This window comes from Schistocerca cancellata, chromosome 1, assembly GCF_023864275.1.
Source record: "Schistocerca cancellata isolate TAMUIC-IGC-003103 chromosome 1, iqSchCanc2.1, whole genome shotgun sequence".
NCBI lineage: Eukaryota > Metazoa > Arthropoda > Insecta > Orthoptera > Acrididae > Schistocerca > Schistocerca cancellata.
In genome coordinates, this window is record NC_064626.1 from 630586032 (window position 1) to 630612221 (window position 26190).

Sequence of the window (26190 nt, forward strand, 5' to 3'; positions counted from 1 at the left end):
GTAAATGGATGTTAATTTAAAACTGTCTCATTGCGCGTGACATAGATCCTCACCACCACCTCTCCAATTGGTTCCTGAACTCTCGTCGAGGTTCACAAAAACCCCTATAATTTGGAGTCACAAGTGATAACGTTGGCTGCAGCATCCGTAGAGGAACCATATCCGTGCATCAGCAGTCATCATCGACATAGAGTATTATGTGGTGTAATGAGAGTGCCCAATTTTTGTACTCCTGTTTTCTTTTTTCTTTTGTTTTGGTGCTCTGTCTAGTAGATGGGATATTGATAAGAACATAATCTCTAGGCCACAAGCAACTGCAGATCTGTTGCAGTTCCAGTTAACTTTAAAGAAGAAACTGTTGTCAACTATTTACCAGTATTTTAACTTGTCCAGATATGAATTAACTTGTACTAGGGATGTACCTGAAACTTGTGACACTTGTAGGAGGTTTGGCCACAAAGCACAGTAGTGCCATGATACGAAGAAAGTAATACTGTACTATAAGGGGGTAGTTTGAGTTGTTGCCCCGAGTGCTGATTACATGAATATTTTGTCAGGATTTGTAAGCGGTGGGTCCTTGAGGTATGGCAATACGCGAACACGAGATCTAAGTTTAGCACTTTTATTAACAAAGGCGAATTATAAAACACGCACGCTACGCGCATCCATCATCACTGTGTCTGACATCCTAATTATGGTCATAGCTAAGAAAAGAGAGATATCCGCGCCCGAGGCCGCGCTAGTTAATACTGCGCGCTGCGGACGGCGGCCAGTGGCGTACTCTGCGTCGCAGTGCAGCCGGACGCGCGTCCACTGACCAAGCAGATTGTCAGCATTCTAGACAGGTCGGCTGGCGAGCGCGTGTTGTGTGCTGTATGGCTGCGCTCAAACCGCAGATTCTTACAGTACTTAGTTTTGCTAATTTCTGTGGTGTCCATGTAATTGTTTCTAATTTTTTCTACACCATAATTTAGAATGGAGGTAACACAATGACTAGAAACGCAAGCAGCAATTGTATTTGAAGCCACTGGAGTTCTGAAGAGTCAGATAGCCACGTTACTTCATAGTAACTTAGAACAAACCTGAGATAATGAGGAGTTGCAGAAGGAACTAGAAGCGTCACAGGTCGTGTATAGTCAGGCGTAATGCTAGGGAGGGACTCCAATACCCTAGTGAACATACCTGCCCCGTTCATTGATCCTATGGCAGTCATCCTCATTACGCTTTTTTTCTGGAAAGACGTCTAAGGATGTACCGGTCTTTGTTGATGACATGAGGGGAGCAGCTAATTTAGAGAATTGGCGTGAGGAAACGCGTGTGTATATGGCTAAGTTACGATTAGTGTATGACTCTAAAACATCAGACATTTGTCCACTTGGCTGGAGGTCTTCTCCAGCTATATCGTAAGCAGAATATTGCAGGTTTTTGCGAGAAAAATTCATTGGATTAACACAGACGCACAGTGAGACGGTATAGGCATTTTCTGACAGAGTTCGTAAAGTGAACTCGCAGACTTACGGATTGTCGCACAGTGCAGAGGCAGATAAAGCCCTTGGACGTATTCGTCAGAAATATTTCTGCGGGTATGTCGCGACGGGTGAGGGCGGCAAATCCTAGTCGTTTTTCCTCCGTTATCAGGATCGCTACGCAGCTGTAAGAGGTCGATACTGTGACTCAGAAACGGAGTGCCTGTGATGTCTTCTCCTCTGATGCCAAGTGTTACATATGTTGATAAGTGGATCAACTAAGGAAGCAGTGTTTTGAAGATTGCGAAACTGGGCACAAGGCACATGAGGAAAAGTAAGAAGCAGGAAAACGGAATCTAGGAAAGCGTTCGTTAAATAAAAACGGGAGTGCTTTAACAGTCGAAGGTCATTCCTACTGAAACGGTACACAGCAAGGATGTATGCAAAACCGGATTGTTGCATGCTTGGCACAGTGACCAACAAAGAACAAAAATTCTTGGTGGACACAGAAGAGCATGTTTCGGTTGTCAGTAGGGACCTTTTGGGCGGGAAGAGACTTCAGTCTCCGCGGTGTAGGTTGTGTGGAGTGGGTAACAATGAGGCGTAACTATTGGGAATAACACCGCTCAGCTTCAGCATTGGCGCTAAGAGTTCTGAGGAGCATATGGAAGTATTGCCACACGTTGATGAGGTTTACTGGCAATTCTCCGACTGTATTTTCTAGACAAATATCGTGCTATAATTAATCTTTCGTAGCGAGCGATCGAACTTGACGGATCTCTGTTTCCATTGGCGGAGAGCTGCTAGTGAGACAATGTTGCAAGGTGTCCCCATCATGATGGTGTTGCCAGGTAAATTGCGCACAAATACACTAAAGGTCAATTCGCGGGATATCATACCAGCAGGTACAGGAAAATATATCTGCGATAATGAAGGCATGGATCTAGCAAGCGAATTGTTGTTCATGTTACAAACATTGGACTACAGTGAGGAGTTGGATAAGTCGCATTATGGTGCACAGGAGAGTAGTTTGCGATATGATGGAGAATTTGTGAGTTTTTTCCCGTAGGTTTCGATAATTTTTCCATGGACGAGGTTGGTCTACCATAGGGACGGATGTTTGATAGTTTGCGTGTCCTAGGGGAAGGCGATATTGATAGGTCAAGTGACGGCTGTAGCAATAAGCATACAATAGCGTCTCTGCACTACATGAGAAAATACTTACGAGGGAAAAATATGAAGCCATAACTGAAGTGGAGCATTGACGTGGGAGAAAGCACACTAAGCAGGAAGATTGGTGGAGCTCTGCAAGCACTAGGTATAAGCTGCCTGCGTGGCGGGAGGCACAAGCAGCAGACAGAGACTGTCGGGCTTTTAGGTCATGATCCCAATTCGAGACGCATGACGGTTTGCTGTGCAGAAGTATAAAATGTGGACTTAATCTTGTGAAATACTGTGTACGATGTGCACACAAAGTGGCCTATTCCATTACAAAGATTACCAGAAGAGTAAAACCTTCTGAAATGCTAGGTTTGGTTATTCTTGAACCATTTAATAAGGCGGCAGATCGAAATATATTCTGAAGTTATACAGTAATAAAAGCAAGGCTTCCAGCAACTGCAGCACTTTATTTCGGCTGAGTGCTCGTCAGCCATTTTCAGGTGATGGCTCTTGAACCAACAAAACTGCACTGCCTTCAGCGATGTCACTTGTGCTCGCTGCAGCTGTATATACGAGCGTTAGAACTTTAATAGTGGCAACTATTTATTTACAGCTCGTACAAAATAGATACGTGTTTCAAAGTTTTACTATCCTTCAAAGTAGTCACCAGCATTGTGTATAACCCGTTGCCAGCAATGTGGAAGTCGTAGGATACTCTTAGCAGTGCCAGTTGTGTTGACAGTTCGAGCGGCGCGGTCTATTGCCCGACGAATTTGCAGCAGTTCTGATGTGAATGCCGTGAAGTGTTTTCTTCAGTTTAGAAATCGAGTTGAACTCAACGAGAGCTTAAGTCAGGGGAGTGCAGTAGGTGGTATAGCACTCAGCAGTCCCATCAGTCAAACAAATCAGTGACCGCTTGCATTGTACGTGCTTGAGCATTGTCCTGCAAAATGATGATCAGGTCCTGCAGAAAGTATCATCAATTCTGTCTCTATGCTGTTCATTTTTTGAACGCATCCAACGACCAGTGTGGTGAGCAGCATATCAAGCATGCCCTAAGTAATTTCGTGTCCATTCATTTGAACCACATTGCCAGATGATTAGTGGTTTCATATCAAGCAGCTTTAATTGTTTTGTTTCCTTTTAATGATCTTTTTAGGTAACCCTGAATACTTTTTTGTACTTTAGTCAAAAACATTCTAAAGGTGTTTGTGGCCTGCATGTTTTGAAGACTGTTCATTCAGAACGTTGAAGAGAGTGTTATGTAACTTCAATTGGTGAAATATTATCTTGCTCCTCTTATTGAAATTTTCTGTAAATGTTTCATCAATAGGAACCAGAGACAAACAAAATTTGTATATTTTTGGAAAGAATAAGACTTTTCGTAAAATTAAACTTTCATAATTCATGTCCCCGTGAATGACTTTTGGAGAGTTGAGGGAAAATCTTTCAGTTAACATTGTAACCTGTCTGTTATTTGCGCTAACTGAAATATTTGATTACATTGTTGATATATTATCAGTAGCTGTTCTTAAATCGTTTTACGCAATTGCGTAGTTTTGTCTTAATATGTCAAGGTCCTTTCGGCGTAATTGTTAAAGTTACTTTTCCGGAGCAGTGTTACTAAAAATCTTGATTTAAAAAAGATGTTCAGTCGTCATTTTGCGCAGTCCTTCCACTACCAGGTAACCATAATGGATGAAGTTCTTCATGTGCATTTTTCTCCTATGTAACCTAGAGTCGTAGTGGGAGTGGGCTGCCATCGCAAGGACCAGTTGAGATACAAGAACAAAATCCGAGGGCTGACAAAGGATACAGATGTCGCAGAGTTGTCAACATGTCTTCACGTTGTTGTGGAGCTCTGGTGCAGTTGACGTTGGAGGGTATTGGTCAGGTGATTATGGGCATCGAGCACTGCGTTGCTTCTCTGTCAGCGATAGAGCAGATCTTAATTTTTCCAATTTAGTGCCCCCACTGCACACTCAGCTGTACCGAATGTAGACGCAGTTTATGCGCTGGTTGCATAGAGCTGAAGACCTGGGTGTGGTAGTCACAGTTTCCCTGTTAAAACCTGTAGCTGATCAGGTACAGAATACAGTGATAAATTTGCAAATTAGTTTAGTCCTTTAGAGTGGAAGAGTGATCAACGCTTAGTGAATTGCAAAACCCGATGGTTACCGAAAACGAAACCGTTTCTCTGGAGGCCTGAAGGGAAACATATTGAGATCACTTGGTGGAAACCACACTGTGCAGTCAGATACAATGAAAAAGTGGATGAACTTGCCAAGGAGGCAATAACTATAGGGATAGATTTAAATGTATGATCACTACCTGCAGAAGTTTATAACAATGTCAAATTCAACTTCAATTTCGTTAGGAGAGAAGACTGTAAATCATAAAGGGACTTGCAGCAGGACAAGACAAGACCTCATTGAAACCGACGTTCCACAAAACAAACTACAGCACAAGAGATATCTCCAGTTAATATGGATCATATTAAGCCATAGGAATTTTCCAAGCGATCTGTACCGGCTCGGTCTTCGTGAGATACCCTATTGTGAGTTCAGAAATGAAGGACTGCTGATGTGAAACACGTCCTATTTGCTTTCGCCCATATTAGGGGATCAACAGCGAGAAGTAATAGAGAATGTGTTACACACAAATGTACCGAATCCTGAGTCCTGTAGCACTGTCTCGAGACCAGTAGTAGCCGCCATCTACAACATAGTGATAAAATACATATGTAAAAATAATTTGTACATGTAGTTCATGATCACAACAAGAAAAGTACCTCTTTACATTCACAGAAAAAAATGTAACATTAATGAATAAAAATTGTAATTGTAGTGTTTACAATGTCTTAGAAATAATTATTATATTACTATGGCAAAACTTGAATCAGTTCACTCAATGGTGTGTTTTATCAACACTTAATTAATCTTGATTATCTCACTGTGTATTTTATGTGAATGTGTAGCTGGAGAATGGTTGTATGGCGAAAAGTTCAAAAACTGATAACGAACCAATATTATTATTATTATTAAACATAATCTTTGGTTTTCTACTTATTTCGGCAACCAAAAACTACTCTACGGCAAATTAAGTACAAAACATCTACCAAGAGTCATTATGCGTCATCACCCCTATTCATCTGGAAAAGACGAACATAGCTAATAAATATGCATAAGTCTTGGTTTACACTTACCTGTAGGTCGTCAAGGAAAAAATTTTAAAATGTCATCACTCGTAAAAAAAAAGCTACGCCGCCTGTATATAATAACATGAAGACACTACCCAAGAACAGTGCGAAATCCAACATTTACGAATATAGAGTTGTATTAGCTGTCCCGATCTGTTAGGTGGCATAAATTGTTCAACAATCAGAAGCCAATATCATTGAGGATTTCTTCAGCACAAATGGCAGAAATAATTTCTTTCTGCAAAAATAATTACCGACATGAATCGTCGTGGTAGCAGTATCATTTAGAGCACGGTTAGCGTCCACTGAGGTTGCGTTCCATGTTCTCTTGTATCGCAATTCGAGGTATCTCCGAAGATGTGTGACATAAATTCTTAGATCGATTTGAAAGGAGTTTTTTACTGACAGTTGTTAACACGTTAGGGAACCTTTATTGGGAGACCAAGAACGAAGTGCTTGTGTCGAAGAGGGTATTCGACAGAGAGCGGGGAATGTCAGAAGGTTAAGTGTAGAAGGAAAAGCTGAAACGTAATTGCAAATATTCATTGCAGTTAGCGTGGCGATCAGTGAATTAAAATGAAATGGAGATAAGGAATTCAGCTGAGGTAAATATAGGCAGCAGAGAATGATGTAACGCGAGTAGGATTCGTTACGAATAGGAAGTTACGCCAGGCAGTAATTTTGAATAGGGCATAAAGAAGTAGTGGGCAGGCTTAAATCGTGGTACGAAAACTTCTCCAAAAACAGGACCATCTCCTCGGGCCTGGACTGCACTCTTACACAGCTCGTATTGAATGTCTCATTGGGTCGCAGGTATACTAGACGTTTTGCATCATTTGAAGAAAGCAAAATCGAGGATTCTCGGAGTACACTACACGTCTTCGGTCAGCTACTGTCACGTGTCTGTGTTGTTCGGCCGGTTGAAAAATATAAATATATGTCAACTGCTGTCGTCAACAACCTTTTGTGAGCTAACAAACTCACAAGTTGTAATGCAAGCAATTATCTTCGCAGTTATCGCTCGGATACAGAGATGAACCGAATACACTGACAACAGTAATTCCTGTCTGATTTGAAACCGACATTCATTGACAAAACATGGCATGCGAAATCGGTCTCTGTCGGCTTGGGTCTCTTTACGAGCACTGATCATACATCGTATTACGTGGCTGCAAGTGATACATCATTTAATAACGGTCTACCTGCCACATTTGGTGGCGCTACTTCATCTGTAAAAGGTTTCCAACAACAAGATATCACCTATTTTCATAAATGACAATAGTTGCGTACAGAAAATGTTTGATTTCCTTCCATACGTCTGTCATACTCAGGGTTTCCACCTTTTTGTTTTGAGCAAATAAAGTATAATGTTTGTTAAAGGTAGGAAAAATATTATTAAAGTTATTATTATATTAAATTTAGGACTATTTGTTATGATTAATTATTTCGTTTAATGGCTTTTATCAATATTAAAAAAACTATGTCGCTGCTTTTCTAATTTTTGCGGTCTATCTTTAAGATAAATAAATGATTAATTATTTTCTTTAATTGTTTTTACCAACATTTAAAATACGATGTCACTGTGAAATAGCTTCGTACAGCTTTTCAGTCTATATTTTAGATACATAAATGATAGATATCAAATTTAGAGACGCTTTGTTTCTTTCACTCCGCTACTTAATATTCATCACAGAAAAAACTATATTTGTGAATGCTGAAATGGTAGGAATCGACAATAGCAATGATATTAATTTGTACAAATTTGTAAAAACCATCATCATCTTATTAAATATTTGTTGTAGTTGCTGTACAGTGGATCAATTTGCAATACCTTTAGATGTGCATATTTTCATGAAATATATACCACATAAATTGGTTAATAATGCGATTTCCCACATAAATTTTCAGCCACATTCACAAAATAGTCAAATTCAACACTGTTTTTTAAAATTGTATTGCTTAGTGAAAATGACTAGCTTCCATTGCCAAACTCAAACCATTTATTTAGATGCTCTAGAGCCTTGTTAATAAATAACATAGAAATTCTGTGAATTTAACAAGCCAGTTCGAGTGAAGGCAACAGTTTCCTTTTTTTACCTGCCTCGTATGCCATTTTCCATCCGTAATTCCGTTTTAAAGATTATCCATGATATACGCACCCAAAATTGTTATGCAGTTGTATTAAACAAATTTTAAACATGGGTACAAAAATGCAAGTAAATTTCAATCATTGTCAGTGTTAAGGTTCATTAAGTTTGCAAAATCATTCGATAGCTTTTCTGTTTATTTTCCAGTTTAATAATAATGTATCTATGCTGGATGAAATAGACATCTTGGTTCCACATAGCATTTCACATCATGAAAATCTCCGTCCTCTGATTCTGTTGTGGATGCTTTAGACAATCTGCGTTTAGACGCCAAGAAATCGGGCACCTTCAAAAATGGCTGGTTCAAATGGCTCTGAGCTCTATGGGACTTAACGTCTGAGGTCATCAGTCCCCTAGAACTTAGAACTACTTAAATCTAACTAACCTAAGGGCATCACATACATCCATTCCCGAGGCAGGATTCGAACCTGCGACCTAGCGGTCGCGTGGTTCCAGACTGAAGCGCCTAGAATCGCTCGGCCAGACCAGCCGGCTCGAGCACCTTCATTCACAGTGTGGGCATGGGCGCACCAAACACGGTAGTTCCTTTCTGCTGCTCAGTCTCACTGCAGATTCCATACAACCGACTGGCACATACACGCCACTTCATTCTTACATCAGCGATGGAGAGTCACATGTCCGGCCTATGTCCATCTGCATCTACAACGTTACAATTCGAACAGTAATCTCTTTTAAGTGACTGGCTAATATTTAGCGTACAAGAAAAATGTTGATCTACTTTAAATAAATGGAAAGAGGGTGATGTGCTATGTTAGTGATTTCGTAATAAATCATCTTATGAGTAGGCAAAAATCACAGCTGATTCTGCGTATGGTACAGTGATGTCTTTATTCTGTCACGGATACGGGGTGTAAGTTCCAGTTTAACAAAGACAAAGTAGAAGTAGTTATGTTTGATTATGAAAGTCACTGTTAAGCCAAGTGGAAACAAGAAATTATAACTCTAGTCAACAGCCATTTAGCCTCTGGGAAGAGATACATAAACTAGTATGTGTTTTGGTATGTAGAATCCCAATACACCTCTAAAAATCTTCTAAGACGTACCATTTTTGAGTTTTTAAAGTTTTTATTTTATTTTTCGTATTCAGTTTATCACTTTTTGCTGTTCTCATGTTTTGATGTTTAATTGTTTGTTTTTTATTTGCAGAGGAGAGCTAGAAGATCTACAAATCGTCACTAAAAGATTGGTGTGGTAATCCAGTAGTGTGAAAGAGGTCCTCAGTGAGTGTTTACTGTGGAATATGGTGCAAACATTTTGCTCTCGAAACTTACACTAAGAAAAATGGCAACAAGTAAATCTCGTTGCTATCTGAACCACCCCGACCACTTTTCTTATGTGTGTGGGAAATTCACTCCAAAAGCCCAATGAAAACCAATCACTGATCTTGTTAAGAAGGCATATAAATAGTATTTTGATTGTCCCGTTAGTGATCAAGATAAAAATTTTGCACCTCATATTGCCTGCATAACTTGTACTACAATCTTAACCGAGTGGTTGAAAAGAAAACACCGAGCCATGCCATTCGCTGTTCCGATGGTGTGGTGTGAGCCTAATGACCATTATTTAGACTATTTCTTCTGTCTTACAAATATTTCGGGACATTCAAGCAAAACAGAGATAAAATAAAGTATCCAAATGTATCGTCAGTGCATTTGCCTGTGCCCAATGATGAGGGGTTCCTAGTGCCTGTCCGTAACTCGAAATCCACGGAACCAGACGCCTTGGCAAGTGAATCACAAAGTACTGAACATATAGAAGAATACTGCCCTCAGTATCGCGACACTTCGCCTCAGCTCTTTAATCAAAAGGAACTGAACGATTTGGTTCGCGATCTAAAACTTTCGAAACAGCAAGCTGAACTCTTTGGGTCGAGACTGCAACAACGGAACCTTCTAGCTCCAGGGACAAAAATTTTCTATTTCAGATCAAGAGATGCTTACTTCGCTCATTATCTCGATATGCAGAATTCAGTGTGTGTATGTACGGATGACAAAGGTCTGATGATGGAGGTAGGTGTACAACATAATCCACAGGAGTGGCGACTATTTATTGACTACAGTAAAACCAGCTTGAAGGCAGTACTACTGCATAATGGCAATGCATTTCCATCGGTATCTTTGGCTTACGCAATAGACATGAAAGAAACTTATGAAACCATGGCTTTGCTGCTAGAAGCAACCAAATGTAAGGATCATGAATGGTATCTCTGCCGTGATTTAAAAGTTGTTGCACTCCTTACAAGATTACAGGCTGGATTCACGAAATACTGCTGATTTTTGTGCCTTTGGGACAGCCGTGACACCAAGAACGACTATACAGTCAAGGAATGGCCTATAAGGAAGTCATCTGTTCCTTTAAACGTAAATGTGAACAATACTCCATTGGTTGAGACCGATAAAATCAATTTTCCTGCCCTTCATATCAAGTTGGGCCTTATGAAGAACTTTGTAAAAGCTCTGGATAAGGAAGGTGAGGCCTTCAATCACTTAAAAGAAAAGTTTCCCAAAGCGAGGCAAAGCTGAAAGAGAGTGCATTTAATGGACCACAAATAAGAAAATTGCTGAATGATCCAACCTTTGACACCAAACTCACAGATATCCAGTTAGCTCCTTGGTCTTCTTTTAAAGCAATTGTGAAGGACTTTTTGGGTAACAGAAAATACAAAACCCATGTTTTTTTTGTTTGTTTTTTATTTGCAGAGGAGAGCTAGAAGATTTACAAATCGTCACTAAAAGATTGGTGTGGTAATCCAGTAGTGTGGAAGAGGTCCTCAGTGAGTGTTTCCTGTAGAAGATGGTGCAAACATTTTGCTCTCGAAACTTACACTAAGAAAAATGGCAACAAGTAAATCTCGTTGCTATGTGAACCACCCCGACCACTTTTCTTATGTGTGTGGGAAATTCACTCCAAAAGCCCAATGAAAACCAATCACTGATCTTGTTAAGAAGGCATATAAATAGTATTTTGATTGTCCCGTTAGTGATCAAGATAAAAATTTTGCACCTCATATTGCCTGCATAACTTGTACTACAATCTTAACCTATGTAACCATTTTGAGTGATCTGTTGGACAACTATAAGAACATATGGTGTAGAACGTCGCTTAAAATTCACCTTTTACAGTTAAACCTTGATTTCTTCCAGGAAAATTTGGGAGCCTTCAGCGATGTGCGTGGTAAACGCTTTCACCACGAAATTCTTACTACGCAACACCGTTACCAAGGCCATTGGAACCCCTCCATGATGGGTGACTACTGCTGGGGTCTTGTTAGGGAGACTGATGAAACGGAAAACAAAAGAAGAGCTCCGTCGTCGTATTTTTCAAAAATCAAAGACGATTAAAGGTGTAAGTATCTTCTGAACTAATTTGTACCTTTTATTGGCATCATCCCCGTATATTCATACAAAATAGTATTGACTTCAAACGTTGTGAATGTGTGTTTTTATTTGACTTAATTGAGTCAATTTTCGCTATTACCATTTTTATTCTGCTGTTTATCTAGGAAATGTGATGACATAGAGAAAAACTGATTTTACCAGTGTATTCAGCACCCCAAAATTAGGTAAATCCACCCATTTACAAACCAGATGCAGGAAAAAAGTTTAAATTTGTTAAGTAGTTTAAAGGAATTAGATACTGTTTTTCTGAAAAAGGTCTATCAATTAATCGTAAAGGAAAACAAAACGAACAGAGCAGTTCAGTTCTACATACGATAGAGTATACCATCATTTTAATGCTATCATGCTGGAAGGAAAAGTCGAAGTATAATATTACTCATTCTCTTATACTATTCATACAAACGTGAATTATACAGCATACATGCCATACTAATTCAGTATTTCAGCAACAGTTACCCTTTCGATGTTGAATCCATCAAACAGTTAGTCCACATGATTTACTCCCTGAGCTGTGGCGGGGTTGCTGGCGTAGCCTTTCGAATTCCTGGCGCCACTAGCTCGATCTGTCATGTGATGTCCCTCTGGTTTGAGGCCACTAAGATCTTTGCTCAAGGTTGTTGATGGGAACGTGGCTTGGCGAGTTCAGGAGCGGTAACGGGAGGAGGACAGGGTGAGAGGTCCGCCCAGCGAGTAAGGCGAGCACTTGCGCAAGCGTCTTGGGCTCGCAGTGCGGCGTGTGAATGCTGTGCATATTTGAGGGCCGATTTTAATTCGTGGCTGACTTCGAGTGCCGTCTTTGTGCGTAGCTTGGCCACCCAGCTCTGGGACGTGGCACATCGATGAGAGAGCTGAAGCCAGTTTCACTGTGCCGAATTCTGGACCCCTTTGGAACCGGCAAGCTTCAGCCTCGATTCATAAACTTCAGTTGAGTTTTGGATATTGAGGTCTTAACCGTTATTTTCTTTTTGATACCTGTTGCGATCATTGCCTTTTTAAAGAAAAAAACAGGACGGTCTAGAAAGATTACAACAGGTAGATCGACCTTCAAATGTCCTTCTCGTTGGGTACAGATGGCAAAATAAATATTGTCAAAGCAAGGTTAACTACGTGAAGGCAATAACGACTAGCCAAACTATATAACTGCGTCACTGCAAGATTCTCTACAACGACCGCGGAAGGTCCGAGAAAAACTCGGCTGCCAAACCCAATTATATAGCCGCATAAATTGCAACTTTTGAGGGCCAAGAGCCTCCTAAGCCAATATAATTAACAGAGCGATGACGTCTGCAATGCCCGAAGGTATCTCGAAACTAGCACCCAGCAGTATTACAAGGTACGAGTACTTATCCGGTGTTGGAAGACGTTTGGCAGGGATGTCAGCTAAAACCCAACCATCTGGCCATCTGGGTACTGCATGACGTCCCCGAGGTGGGTGGGTGTGGGGGTGGGGGGTGGGGGGTGGGGGGGAGGGGAGGGGAGGGGGGAGGGGTATCCTGCAACACCATAGAAGAAACACGCTATCTCTCCGGATCAGCAAAACCCATCATGCCACACAGTTTGAGATATCGTGTTAACAAACAACCCACTATCGACTCAAGAAAAGCAAACAACAGCTACAATTCAAGGGACCAACTGCTGATTAAACAGATCAGCTCAGAAATTGCAGTGTTAACTATATTAGCTTAGAAGGTGCCTGGTCTCAAAATATTCAGTTGCTGAGGCTATGTAATTGGGTTTGGCAGCCTAGTTTTCTCTCGGGCGTTTTACAGTTGTAGGGGTGATATCTTGCAGCCACACGAGTATACCGATTGACTAGTTATCGGCCGGCCACAGTGGCCGAGTTGCTCTTGGCGCTACAGTCTGGAACCGCGTGACAGCTACGGTCGCAGGTTCGAATTCTGCCTCGGACATGGATGTGTGTGATGTCCTTAGATTAGCTAGGTTCAAGTTCTAGGGGAGTGATGACCTCAGAAGTTAAGTCCCATAGTGCTCAGAGCCATTTGAACCATTTTGAACTAGTTATCGTTGCTTGCTGTGTAAACACTCTGCCGACGTGCGACAAGACAGTGGTGTCGAGCGCGAAATAGCAGTCAAGAGCCGGCGACACCACAATGGTGTCGTGAGCATAGTATCGCGCAGTGCCGACGACAGCACATTAGCATCTTTGTATTCTGTTGGTGTTTTGTTTGGGTAAGAATAAGTTACACACGTCAACTAGTTTTTTTGTTTTTGTTTTTATAAGTACTTGTGCCATTTATAATGGCAGACGAAAGAGACAATAGGATTATTTACGATGAATGCACGGACGTCTTGTCTGACGTTCCGGACGACTTGGCCGATTGGGAAAAAGACATTGGATATCAGAAAAATGAAAGTGAAGCAGAATCCTCGGAAGATAGTGAAATACTTCCAAGAAGAATTCGGCGAACTCTACGGTTACCAACAGATTCGGCTGAATCAGACGAAGAAGACAATGCACAGTGGTCAGACTTTCATTTACTGGCGACCAATAATAAATCTGAAGGATCTCCGAGTCCAAACATATTTCCCAAAGATACACAGAGCGTCGAGAATATCCTAGAATTATATATTGGGAACGATCTACACTCCTGGAAATGGAAAAAAAAAACACATTGACACCGGTGTGTCAGACCCACCATACTTGCTCCGGACACTGCGAGAGGGCTGTACAAGCAATGATCACACGAACGGCACAGCGGACACACCAGGAACCGCGGTGTTGGCCGTCGAATGGCGCTAGCTGCGCAGCATTTGTGCACCGCCGCCGTCAGTGTCAGCCAGTTTGCCGTGGCATACGGAGCTCCATCGCAGTCTTTAACACTGGTAGCATGCCGCGACAGCGTGGACGTGAACCGTATGTGCAGTTGACGGACTTTGAGCGAGGGCGTATAGTGGGCATGCGGGAGGACGGGTGGACGTACCGCCGAATTGCTCAACACGTGGGGCGTGAGGTCTCCACAGTACATCGATGTTGTCGCCAGTGGTCGGCGGAAGGTGCACGTGCCCGTCGACCTGGGACCGGACCGCAGCGACGCACGGATGCACGCCAAGACCGTAGGATCCTACGCAGTGCCGTAGGGGACCGCACCGCCACTTCCCAGCAAATTAGGGACACTGTTCCTCCTGGGGTATCGGCGAGGACCATTCGCAACCGTCTCCATGAAGCTGGGCTACGGTCCCGCACACCGTTAGGCCGTCTTCCGCTCACGCCCCAACATCGTGCAGCACGCCTCCAGTGGTGTCGCGACAGGCGTGAATGGAGGGACGAATGGAGACGTGTCGTCTTCAGCGATGAGAGTCGCTTCTGCCTTGGTGCCAATGATGGTCGTATGCGTGTTTGACGCCGTGCAGGTGAGCGCCACAATCAGGACTGCATACGACCGAGGCACACAGGGCCAACACCCGGCATCATGGTGTGGGGAGCGATCTCCTACACTGGCCGTACACCACTGGTGATCGTCGAGGGGACACTGAATAGTGCACGGTACATCCAAACCGTCATCGAACCCATCGTTCTACCATTCCTAGACCGGCAAGGGAACTTGCTGTTCCAACAGGACAATGCACGTCCGCATGTATCCCGTGCCACACAACGTGCTCTAGAATGTGTAAGTCAACTACCCTGGCCAGCAAGATCTCCGGATCTGTCCCCCATTGAGCATGTTTGGGACTGGATGAAGCGTCGTCTCACGCGGTCTGCACGTCCAGCACGAACGCTGGTCCAACTGAGGCGCCAGGTGGAAATGGCATGGCAAGCCGTTCCACAGGACTACATCCAGCATCTCTACGATCGTCTCCATGGGAGAATAGCAGCCTGCATTGCTGCGAAAGGTGGATATACACTGTACTAGTGCCGACATTGTGCATGCTCTGTTGCCTGTGTCTATGTGCCTGTGGTTCTGTCAGTGTGATCATGTGATGTATCTGACCCCAGGAATGTGTCAATAAAGTTTCCCCTTCCTGGGACAATGAATTCACGGTGTTCTTATTTCAATTTCCAGGAGTGTATTTGAAAATATAGCAACGAAACCAACACGTACTGCAGTCAAAATTGCAATATAAGGAAACTGGATTAAAAAAATGCTAAATTTGTCGCCGTTACGGGACCCGAACTTAGAAAATTGTTTGGTCTTGCTATCCTTATGGGAACTGTAAAAAAAAATCAAGGATCGATGGTTATTGGTCAACGAATCCGTTGATAGACACACCGGTATTTCGCAAAACGATGTCCCGCAAGCGACTCAGAAAAATGTTATCATTTTTACATTTTTCTAACAGCAACAATAAACCGCATAATGCCGACGGGCTTTGAAAAGCAATTTGTAATTGATTATTTTTCCAAAAAGTTTAAAGAAATGTTTAATCTCAGTTAAAACACGCCAAAACAGAGGATTTCCGGAAAATTATAGCGCGCAAAAGTCTATGTTTTTGAAGCTTGTCATCAACGGAAAGGCAAGCCGCAGGCGACAAGCCAACTAATACGAATTAGCGGCCGCGCGGGATTAGCCGAGCGGTCTCAGGCGCTACAGTCATGGACTGTGCGGCTGGTCCCGGCGGAGGTTCGAGTACTCCTCGGGCATGGGTGTGTGTATTTGTCCTTAGGATAATTTAGGTTAAGTAGTGTGTAAGCTTAGGGACTGACGACAGCAGCTAAGTCCCACAAGATTTCACACACATTTGAACATTTGAACGAATTAGCGATGCCGGCGCCAGCGAATAAATTTGTACGAGACGTGCGGACGGCAAAGTGTTAATATTTCTTTTGCCGGTCTGTACCCAACGGGAAGGGACTTAGAAGGTCAGTCCACTCGTTGTAGCCTTTCTCGGCCTTCCTATTTGGTGTAGTCTTGTGCTCCTCGCGTGTAATCCTTCTCGTGCACCTCTTGTGAGTAAAATAATTCAAACCCTTGGTTACTTAACTGAAGCATTTAATCAAGAATGGCCTACCTGTTTTCTGTTTGATAGTCTTAGTTAACTGAAGCTGTTACTAAAGATGGCCTGCTTGTTTAAAAACTTTTTTCCCTTGAAATAACAATTATCACAACAGACCTATAGGTATTGAGAAGAAAATAACGGTAAAGACCTCAAAATCCAAAACTTAACTGAAGTTCACGAATTGAAGCTGAAGATTACAGGTTACAAAGGAGGCACAGCGAAATTGGCTTCAACTGTCTCAGCTGTGTGCCGCGTCCCAGAGCTGGCTGGCCAGGCAACGCACGAAGACGGCACTCTAAGTCAGCCACGGATTATGATAGGCCCTCAAATATGCCCAGCAACCGAACGCTGGACTCCATGCCCCAGACGCTTGCGCAAGTGCTCGACCTACTCGCCGATTGGACCTCTGACCCCGTCCTCCTGTTACCATTCCCCAGCTCGCCACGCCACAACACGCCACGTCCCTATCAACAACTTCGAGCAAAGATCATAGTGGCCTCATACCAGAGTGACATCACACAAAAGATCCAGCTAGTGGCGCCAGCAATTCGAAAGCCGATGCCGGCAACATCGCCACGGCCACTTTCAAACGTTAAAGTAATGTGGAGTATTACTATGGAGTAATTTACACCTAGAATGAAAATAATCATTGCTTTTAAACGCGATTTGAGAACAACATTGGGTTCACATCCTTGAACATTACGAAAAAAAGTTTTTTATAAACTACTGTGGATACAAGCGTTCTGTAACAACTGAAACGTCCCCTTAGAAAAATTAATTAATTACTGTGCTGATAAACCTCTTACATTATTTGATTTTCAAACATCTGAGCAGAACTGAACGCACTCAGACATTTCGCTCTTTACCTATTCTGATCAACACTAAACTGACACACAATATTTTTAGCACAACGCAATCTGACTTTCAAAAATCCCTACAAAAGAATGGCCCTGACTAACATTATCCTTTACCTTACCTCACCAAAAATCTTCGTTACTCGAACTACTGCAATACAGCGAGCGCCACTACTGCCAGCTAAATAAAAGATTCAAACTACTGAAGGCACTAACTACTGATAGGCATAGTTAGCAAATGAAAGATTTTGATAGAGAACAAACAATGTATTTACCTTAATAGTGTTCAAAAGTCATAATATATATAGCAGTCCATGACATCCAGTATAACAAATTTCAAAACTCCGCCATCTCTCTCCCCACATCCACCACTGCTGGCGGCTCACCTCCAACTGCGCAACGCTACGAGCTTTTAACATCCAGCTGCCCAACACTACAATGGCAGACAGCAATGCAAACTAGCCACAGACTGCACACAGCACAGCCAGTGATTTTCGTACAGAGCGCTACGTGGCGTTACCAATAAGAAAACCTAAACAGCCTACTTACACAACAAATCACAACGCCTCCAGTCACGAATTTTTCGTGTTACATTAACTAACCGATGCAATTAGGACCCTGTGGGTCCATCGTCAGGTGTAATTTGTCATACATACTACTTGCTTTATTTCTTCTGCTGAATGAGGTGAAATGCATATTCCTGTCACGAAAAGGTTTAATGTTAGGTTATGAATTTTCGTAAGTCGAACGCGGATAATATCTGCAAAAATGAACAGTATAGACTTACCACATAATCCAAGGAAAGCATTTTTAACGTTTTAGTACCGGCAATTATTTTTTTCTCCGTCGTTTTAGTACATGTCGCTTCATTCAGGATGTACATTTGCACACGCATGTTTATAAACAATTCACAGATGTTTTTGTACACGGTGTTGTCAAAGATGAATTTATTCGTAGTGCTAAAGATTTAAATATTAAACCATTGACATATGCAAGAAATAACTTTAGAATAGGCTTTTAAAGTTACTGAAATAACTACGAAATTCATAACTACGAAATTCATAACCTAACATTAAACCTTTTCGTGACAGGAATATGCATTTCACCTCATTCAGCAGAAGAAATAAAGCATGTATTATGACAAATTACACCTGACGATGGACCCACAGGGTCCGAAATGCATCGTGTAGTTAATAAAACATGTTTAAGCCGTGACTGAAGGCGTTGTTTAATTCACACATCCAGTATTTTGAATCCAGTCACGTTTAAAGCTGCAAAATATGGATAAAATTAAATCACAACTTTATACAAAAAGTAACATTCCTATACATAATACGAGTAATTAACATGCGCTTGACTACCCACAACTTTACTTTTTATGGAAGGAAGCGAAGTATGGTGTTATAAAAACGTTTGAGCCCTTCTTTGTGGATTAAAGACTCTGAAAGACTAAGAAAACAGTTTTCAAAACAAATTTGAAATCTTTGCGGCACCTCCATCTTCTCCACTGTTGAATTTATGAATAATGGCTCTCTCTCTCTCTCTCTCTCTCTCTCTCTCTCTCTCTCTGTGTGTGTGTGTGTGTGTGTGTGTGTGTGTGTGTGTGTGTGTGTGCGTGTGTGTGTGTGCGTGCGTGTGTGAAATAAAAATTGATGTCAATGATATCATGTAGTTATATTTCCTGCGAGAATATGTATTACTGTTTTACTGAATACAATACAGTCAAATACGCCATAATGGCTATTTTTTTTCTCCAGACGATTCAGTATAAATTAATTAAAATCGAGTGGTCCCCAGCATTGATTTGCTTTATCATGCACAACGCTAAGCCCATGCGTGCCGCGTCCTGTTCGCTTCAGCCTGTCAGCCTTTCGCAGTACCGCACGCAGCTAACTTCTATGCCGATGCATGTTTTCAGCAGCTGGTGCCTGTCAGTGGAATTGCTTCCCCTGTATCTGTATGCGCATATGATGATGTTTTATGTATATAGCAAAAATGAGTAATTATTCCCTTTTCTGAAAATACCTTCCCAGAGAAGAAGCCTCTTATTCTTGGTTAAAGGAAACCAGAATACTAAACTTCCGCGGAGTTTTGACTATATAAAACAGTAGAATGGCTCGTAACGGACAAATACCATTGATTCAGGAAAAAATTGGAGTCGTGGACCTACAGGATCGTCTACCTAACCGATCTCTAAGATCTTCCTCCAATTTCTTTCTACTTTTAAAGACCAGTAGACTGCAGAAGAACATCCAGTTGGACATTAGTTGTTGGTGCCAGCACTAGCATCGTAACGCATCGGCGGTGAAGCACTTTGTTGCAACTTTTTTTAAATTTTTTTTTTAGTGCACTTTCATAACCACCAGTGGCTCTTGATGGGTCGCGGTGCATGAGCCTCACAAGTAAATGTAACTGCCAGCTACGTGAAAATCTAAACTGAGTGCTTAACGCTCCACTGCTTAGGCATCTGAAGTTCTAGGGTAAGAATCAATCATGGCATTACGATAGCAATTATCGTACTGCATTCTCAAATTCGACTTCTGTAATGAACTGTTAGTAATTTTTTTTTCTTGTACCATAAGCATATTCACGCCATATGAAGGCTTAGGTTCAAAATGAGCAGTGAATGACAAAAAGAGCGTATGAAACTTTAGAAAATAATTAAAAATGACTTTACTATTAATTAAATAGATAACAACAATCAATACAGAATCAGTATGTTCGATAGTGCACATCTCTGCACACCTGTGAAATTCCGACCTGCCGGTGGGTTACACTCAGTACCGTGTAGGTCCACCTTGTGCCCTGATATATGCTTGGGTTCTACTTCACATGCCTGCCACAATGTGATCGGGGTGTTTCTCAAGTTGTGTTTTGAAAGATATACTACGTCTGAATATTATGAAATATGTTGAAAATAGTAATCTATTGACACGTAACCAGCACGGTTTCAGAAAGATAACGTTCTTCAAAAACACAACTGGCTCTTTCTTCACACGAAGTAATAAGTGCGATCGACGGGGAATCCCAAGTTGATTCCATCTTTCCAGATTGCCAGAAGACTTTTGTCACTGTACCTCACAAACGGCTCCTAACAAAAATGTACTGGATCGTGGTTTCCTGCCAGAAAGGTCACAGTTCGTAGCAGTTGACGAGAAGGCGTTGACTGGGACTGAAGTAAAACCTGGTGTCGACAAGAAAGCATTATAGGCCCTCTACTCATCGTATTTTATAAAAGCGCCGCTGTAAACAATCTGAGCGGTACTATTAGATTGTTTGCAGATGATCTTGTAGTTTACACTCCTGTAAGGTCATCAGAATATCAAATCGATTTGCAAAATAATTTTGACAAGATATCTATTTGGTACGAAAAGCATTATCTATTTAACTAAATATCTAGGTATTATAGTTACGAACAATTTAATGTAGAAGTTCAAAAATGATTCAAATGGCTCTGAGCACTATGGGACTTTGGTCATCAGTCCCTTAAAACTCAGAACTACTTAAACCTACCTAACCTAAGGACATCACACACATCCATGCCCGAGGCAGGATTCGAACCTGCGACCGTAGCGGTCGCGCGGTTCCAGACTGTAGCGCCACAACGGCCGGCAATCTAGAAGTCCCATAGAAAACTATTTAGAGAATTTGAACAAAATATTGAACTCTACTGACAGAGCACTTAGAAGATCCGGAAAATCTACTAAAGAGACTGTCTAGATTACATTATCCGTTCTCTCCTGGGGTGAATTTGCAGGTCTTTTTTTATCTTTCTTTTCTGAGCCATCAGTTTTCTGACTGGTTTGATGCGTCCCGCCACGAATTCCTCTCCTGTGCCAACCTCTTCATCTCAGAGTAGCACTTGCAACCTATGTCCTCAACTATTTGCTGGATGTATTCCTACCTCTGTTTTCCTCTATAGTTTTTGCCCTCTACTGCTCGCACTAGTATTTTCCACATTCCTTACCTTGTCAGTCCACCTAATTTTCAACATTCGTCTGAAACACCACAACTAAAACGCTTCGATTGTCTTCTATTTCAGTTTTCTCACAGCCCATGTTTCACCAACAACAATTCTATGCTCCAAACGTACATTCTCAGAAATTTCTTCCTGAAATTAAGATCAATGCTGGATACTAGAAGACTTCTCTTGACCAGAATTGTCGTTTTTGCCAGAAGACCTCCTTGCTCCTTCCATCATTGGTTATTTTGCTGCCTAGGTAGTAGAATTCTCTTCGCACTCTACCCCTAAGCAATTACATCTAAATAAAGAGAAAACATTTGAGGTGATTTTTCATCCCGTCCCTCACTCTTGTTTTAATTTCCTTTCGTTTCCACTTCCGTTTATAATGTTCAAAGACATTCATTCATAAATCACTTGCATTCGTGAGTAAATATGGCGACCGCAAGGAAACAAACTACATGAGGTCTACCTATTAAACTTCTTACACCATGCCAAGCAAAGAATTTCCTGTCATCATGTATGAATGATCGTGATACAAGTCGCGAAAACGTATAAGTCCAATTTCAATATTCAGAATTGAAGTTAATACAATATATCAGCCATAGACTGTTTACTTACAGACATCAGTCATTTAAAACTCGATGGCCCATACATGTTCATACACGACTTGTTGAACCATCGTTTGTTTAAGTGCAGACATTAGTCATCTACGTCGATGGTTCATACATATCCATACATGACATCTATCAATAGATGCGGGTGAACAGATTGTGTCCTCCTAGATTTCAGACAGGCGTTCGTCACAGTACGACATAGAATACTAGTCAATATGCGATAAAACGGGGTATTTCCGCTAATATGTTATTGGATCATTGAATATTTGCCTAACAGAACGTACTACTTTATACCGAATAGAATTTTTACAGAAATGAAAGTAAAATCGAGCGTCTCTCAAAAGACCTCCAATGTTCTCAAGGCACATTAACGATAAGCATTGTTATAATTTTGGTTGCTGACAGTGCTGATCTTTGCGGTGAGGTCTCTTCGTTGGACAAAGTTCCCACTTGGTGAAATGAATGGCAGATCTCTTTACATGCGAATAAATGTTACAAATTAAAAGAAAAAGAGAAAAAATACACGATAGTATGTTACAGGATTAGTGGTGACCATCTGCAGCACATGCCATCGTATATTTAGGCATTATATTAAGGAGCTATATGAAACGGGACAGTCGCGTAGAATCAGTAGGCCATAAGTTAAGGCGAATGGAAGACTTGATTTATTGAGTGGTTCTGGGAAAGTGCGGCGTACTGCATAAATGACGCTAGTGTCAAATATGCCTCTAGATGAAACTGAGGTAAGCATTTTGGTCGTCGATTAAATCAATTTTTAGTCCCCTCTGACAGTCAGTCCTTTACGTACCTGCTTCACATCACATGACATGCATTATGAACTACGGGCTGTAAGGTAAAAATTGAGAGAGTGCACATAATAATGTCAGTTGCAATTGTATAACTGTATTTTAATTCGTACTACTTCAGATGAGATGAAGAGAGAGCTTTATGCTAGCGTAATAATTTATTTTCTATTGTAGTACTAGCTGTTCCTGGCCATGCGTTCCAATGGTTGTCTATTTAAATAGAAAAGAAAGGAAATAGAATGTATATGCTTCTGCAATGTGTGGGAAAACCCTATAATGCTTCGTAACCGCAAATACATATGGGAATTGGATGTACATCCTAATCTCCCCCTCTGTCCGTCTAGTCCTCCTCTCTTTTTCTCTCTCCATCACCACCCCACCTCCCACTCTGTCGTTCGCCAACTTACCCTCTTTCTGCCTACCTCCTTCTTCCCCCCTCTCTATGTTCATTTCCTCCCTCCCCTGCCCACTTTCTCTTTCCCCTCTCTTTGATATTGAGCCAAGTGTGCTGCAAAGAAATGCTTCAGTGGAAACTGTAGTCACTTCAGATGAATGGGTAAATCGGTTGGGATCATTGTCATACAGGGTATGAGAGAGGATTCCGTACACATCTAAGCTGAAAAGCCATAAGTACAACTTCCCTGATTTTTTTTTTTTAATCGGCTATAAGGAATTAAACGAAATGTCACATTGTTATGTATTAAAATTTTGTCTAACATTATATCACACAGGGAAACAATTTGGCTAATGGTTTAAAGACACTGATATCATAGTTAAAATTGATTGCTAGAAAGAAAGCTAAACCGCACATATTCACAGCATTTTTTTCTCGCTGGCTGTTTTAACAGGAAGCCAGTACCGGGTTTTTTGAAAAAATAAATGGTCTAGATAGCTATCAATGTTTATTAGAATACTCAGTAAAAATTTGAAACAAATCGATCAAGAACGAAATGATGATTTGAAATTTTTTCTGTATAAACAACTGAAGTAATTCAGTCAAAAAACATTTCAAGATATTTGCTAACAACGTTTCAACATTTCTCTACACCGTCCGTCTCCATAGCTGAGTGGTCAGCACGGCAAATTCCATATGAGGGACCCAGGTTCGATTCCCGGTTGGGTCCGAGATCTTCTCTCCTTGGAGACTGTGTATTTTCATCATCATTTCATCAGCATTGACACGCAAATGGGCGAAGTGGCGTAACTAAAAAGACTTGCACCAGGCGACCGGTCTACCTTAGAGGAGATCCTCGCCACACGGCATTTCATTTCATATATCAAATACATTTACCAAAAGAATGCAGAAAGCTGTACTTAGTAACTGATCCCAGTACAGTCTGAGGACATAAACTATCTGGAGAAATCACATGCGAGGGTCACCAAGGCTCAGTCTTAGGTCCATTATAGTTGCTCACATATGTAAATCATCTTCTGTCTAATGTACAACATGCGGAATTTGTTCTTTTTGTAGATGACACTAGAAATGTAATCAATTCAAACATACATACACAAACAAAATGTATCACTGACTGTTTTTCTGCGAAAGGTCTCAACCTCAATTTTAAAAAGGCAGAAATATTCACTACATATTCAATTCTGCACTTCTAGAAGTACTACACCAATGGTAAGTGTAAAACATAAATAAATAATCTATTATAGTTCAAAAGGAACAATAAAGTACATAATGACAACAGTAGAAGGAAAATAACATAAATTGCTACACATTAAGGTTATCTGTAGCATTTAAAGGGGTGCACAACGCTTCAAAAGAAATTTTTGATTACTTAACCAGTGATATACAATGTATGGTATACACCATTGTAAAATTTGAAAATGGACTGACACAGTTTCTCCTTGGCCGCCTCTTCTAATCCGCAGACGAATTTCTGTTACTGTAATGTGTAAAACGTGGTGGGTAGAACTGTCTAACAACATCTGTATATGTTTCTTCTTTTTGAAAAAAAAAGTACAAAGCTTCTGACTGTAACCATAAGTAAAAATAAATTTTAGATATAAATGCAAAATTACTCATTCCACATCATTGCGACCCATAGTGCAACATGATCTATGAAACGTAAAACTAACTAACAAATTAACTAAAAACATTTAGCCAATGTCCAGAAGCTTTTTAGAGGATTGTGTAAAGATTTCGTCTTATAAAAGAGAAACATTGTTGGAAAATTATGTATATACAAAATGTGTGAAATGTGTACAAAACATGTGTGAAATATATCTCTCTTAACATTTATTAGAGTTGTTTCATGCAAAAATTTGAAGTAACTCAATGAACACATTTTCGAGATTTCTGTTAACAATCTTTTCTATTTATATAGTATATGTATGTAGTTATTTACCACATATAATAGAAATGTGCAGCGTGTGTCCTTGCAAATGTTTATTAGAGTACTGTGTAAAAATCTGAAATCTGAAATCTGAAATAATTCGGTCCAGAAATTTGGAACATTTTTGATAACATTAACTGCAACTTGTATTCATTTAGGGATCGGGATTTTATACAGGTGACTCACTTTAAGCTTAAACCGCAAATATTGCGGAAATCAGAAGTGCTATTGATGTGCAGTTTTCACGGAATGGATTGGTAGTCCGGGGCTTGTATTGTTAGCCTATAAACAGACTGTAAAAATCTTCAGGAAGTGTAATTTGTGAGTAAACTTACACTATTTTAAATGGAACAATGCATATGCAACATAGGCTGGACAGCCATCATGTTGCTACAGCAGGTTCCTCCTAATCTTCTAGCATCCGTGAAAAATGATCTATTACAAGCCTGCTATACTTGTGAGCATTTATTGTTGCATCTATGAGAAACAGGTCCATGAGATGATCGTTCATTATTTCACACCACACATGTTACACTCTATGGACACTAAAGTTCCATCCAACGAAGTCAAGGGAGATTGTCAACGGACTTTAGTTAATGTTTCGGTGATTTACCTGGCCGTGATTGATGAATGTGTTTTCATCACTAAACAAGATACTTGATACATCTGGAGCGTAATGTCTCAATGCCCATGTACACAAGTTAACACGTTTCTCATAATCATTTCCATGCAGATATTGCTGGAGAGAGATGTGATAGGGATGAAACGTATATCGATGACAATGCGATTGTTTGGCCCATGCCGCTTCCTAGTGCGATTGCGCGGGAGCTAACGTACGAATCAACTGTAACAGCAGCAAGAACACTCATTTCACCCTCTTTTGTCGTCACTTGTGTCCTTCTGTTACGTTGTCTGGGTGTTACCCTACTACTTTCACGCAGCTGGTTGAAGAGGTTAATAAATAATTGCTGAGATGGTTGACGTCTATCAGGATATCTTGCAGCATGCACCGTACAAGAGCGAACTGCTTTCTACCTACACTCTCCATACACTATAAGCATGTTGGCTTTTTCTCCATTGGTAAATCACGTAGTCCACTCAGGAAGTACTGCTTGGATAGCCACACACTAATATCTGACTAGCAAATCGCAGTGCACTCAATGAACGCACAAGCACATTGTAAGCAAACGTAACAATATCGTACCTAGCAACTATGCAGGTTGAATGGCATAAACAGCTGCCGGCATAAAAATTTTTCAAAA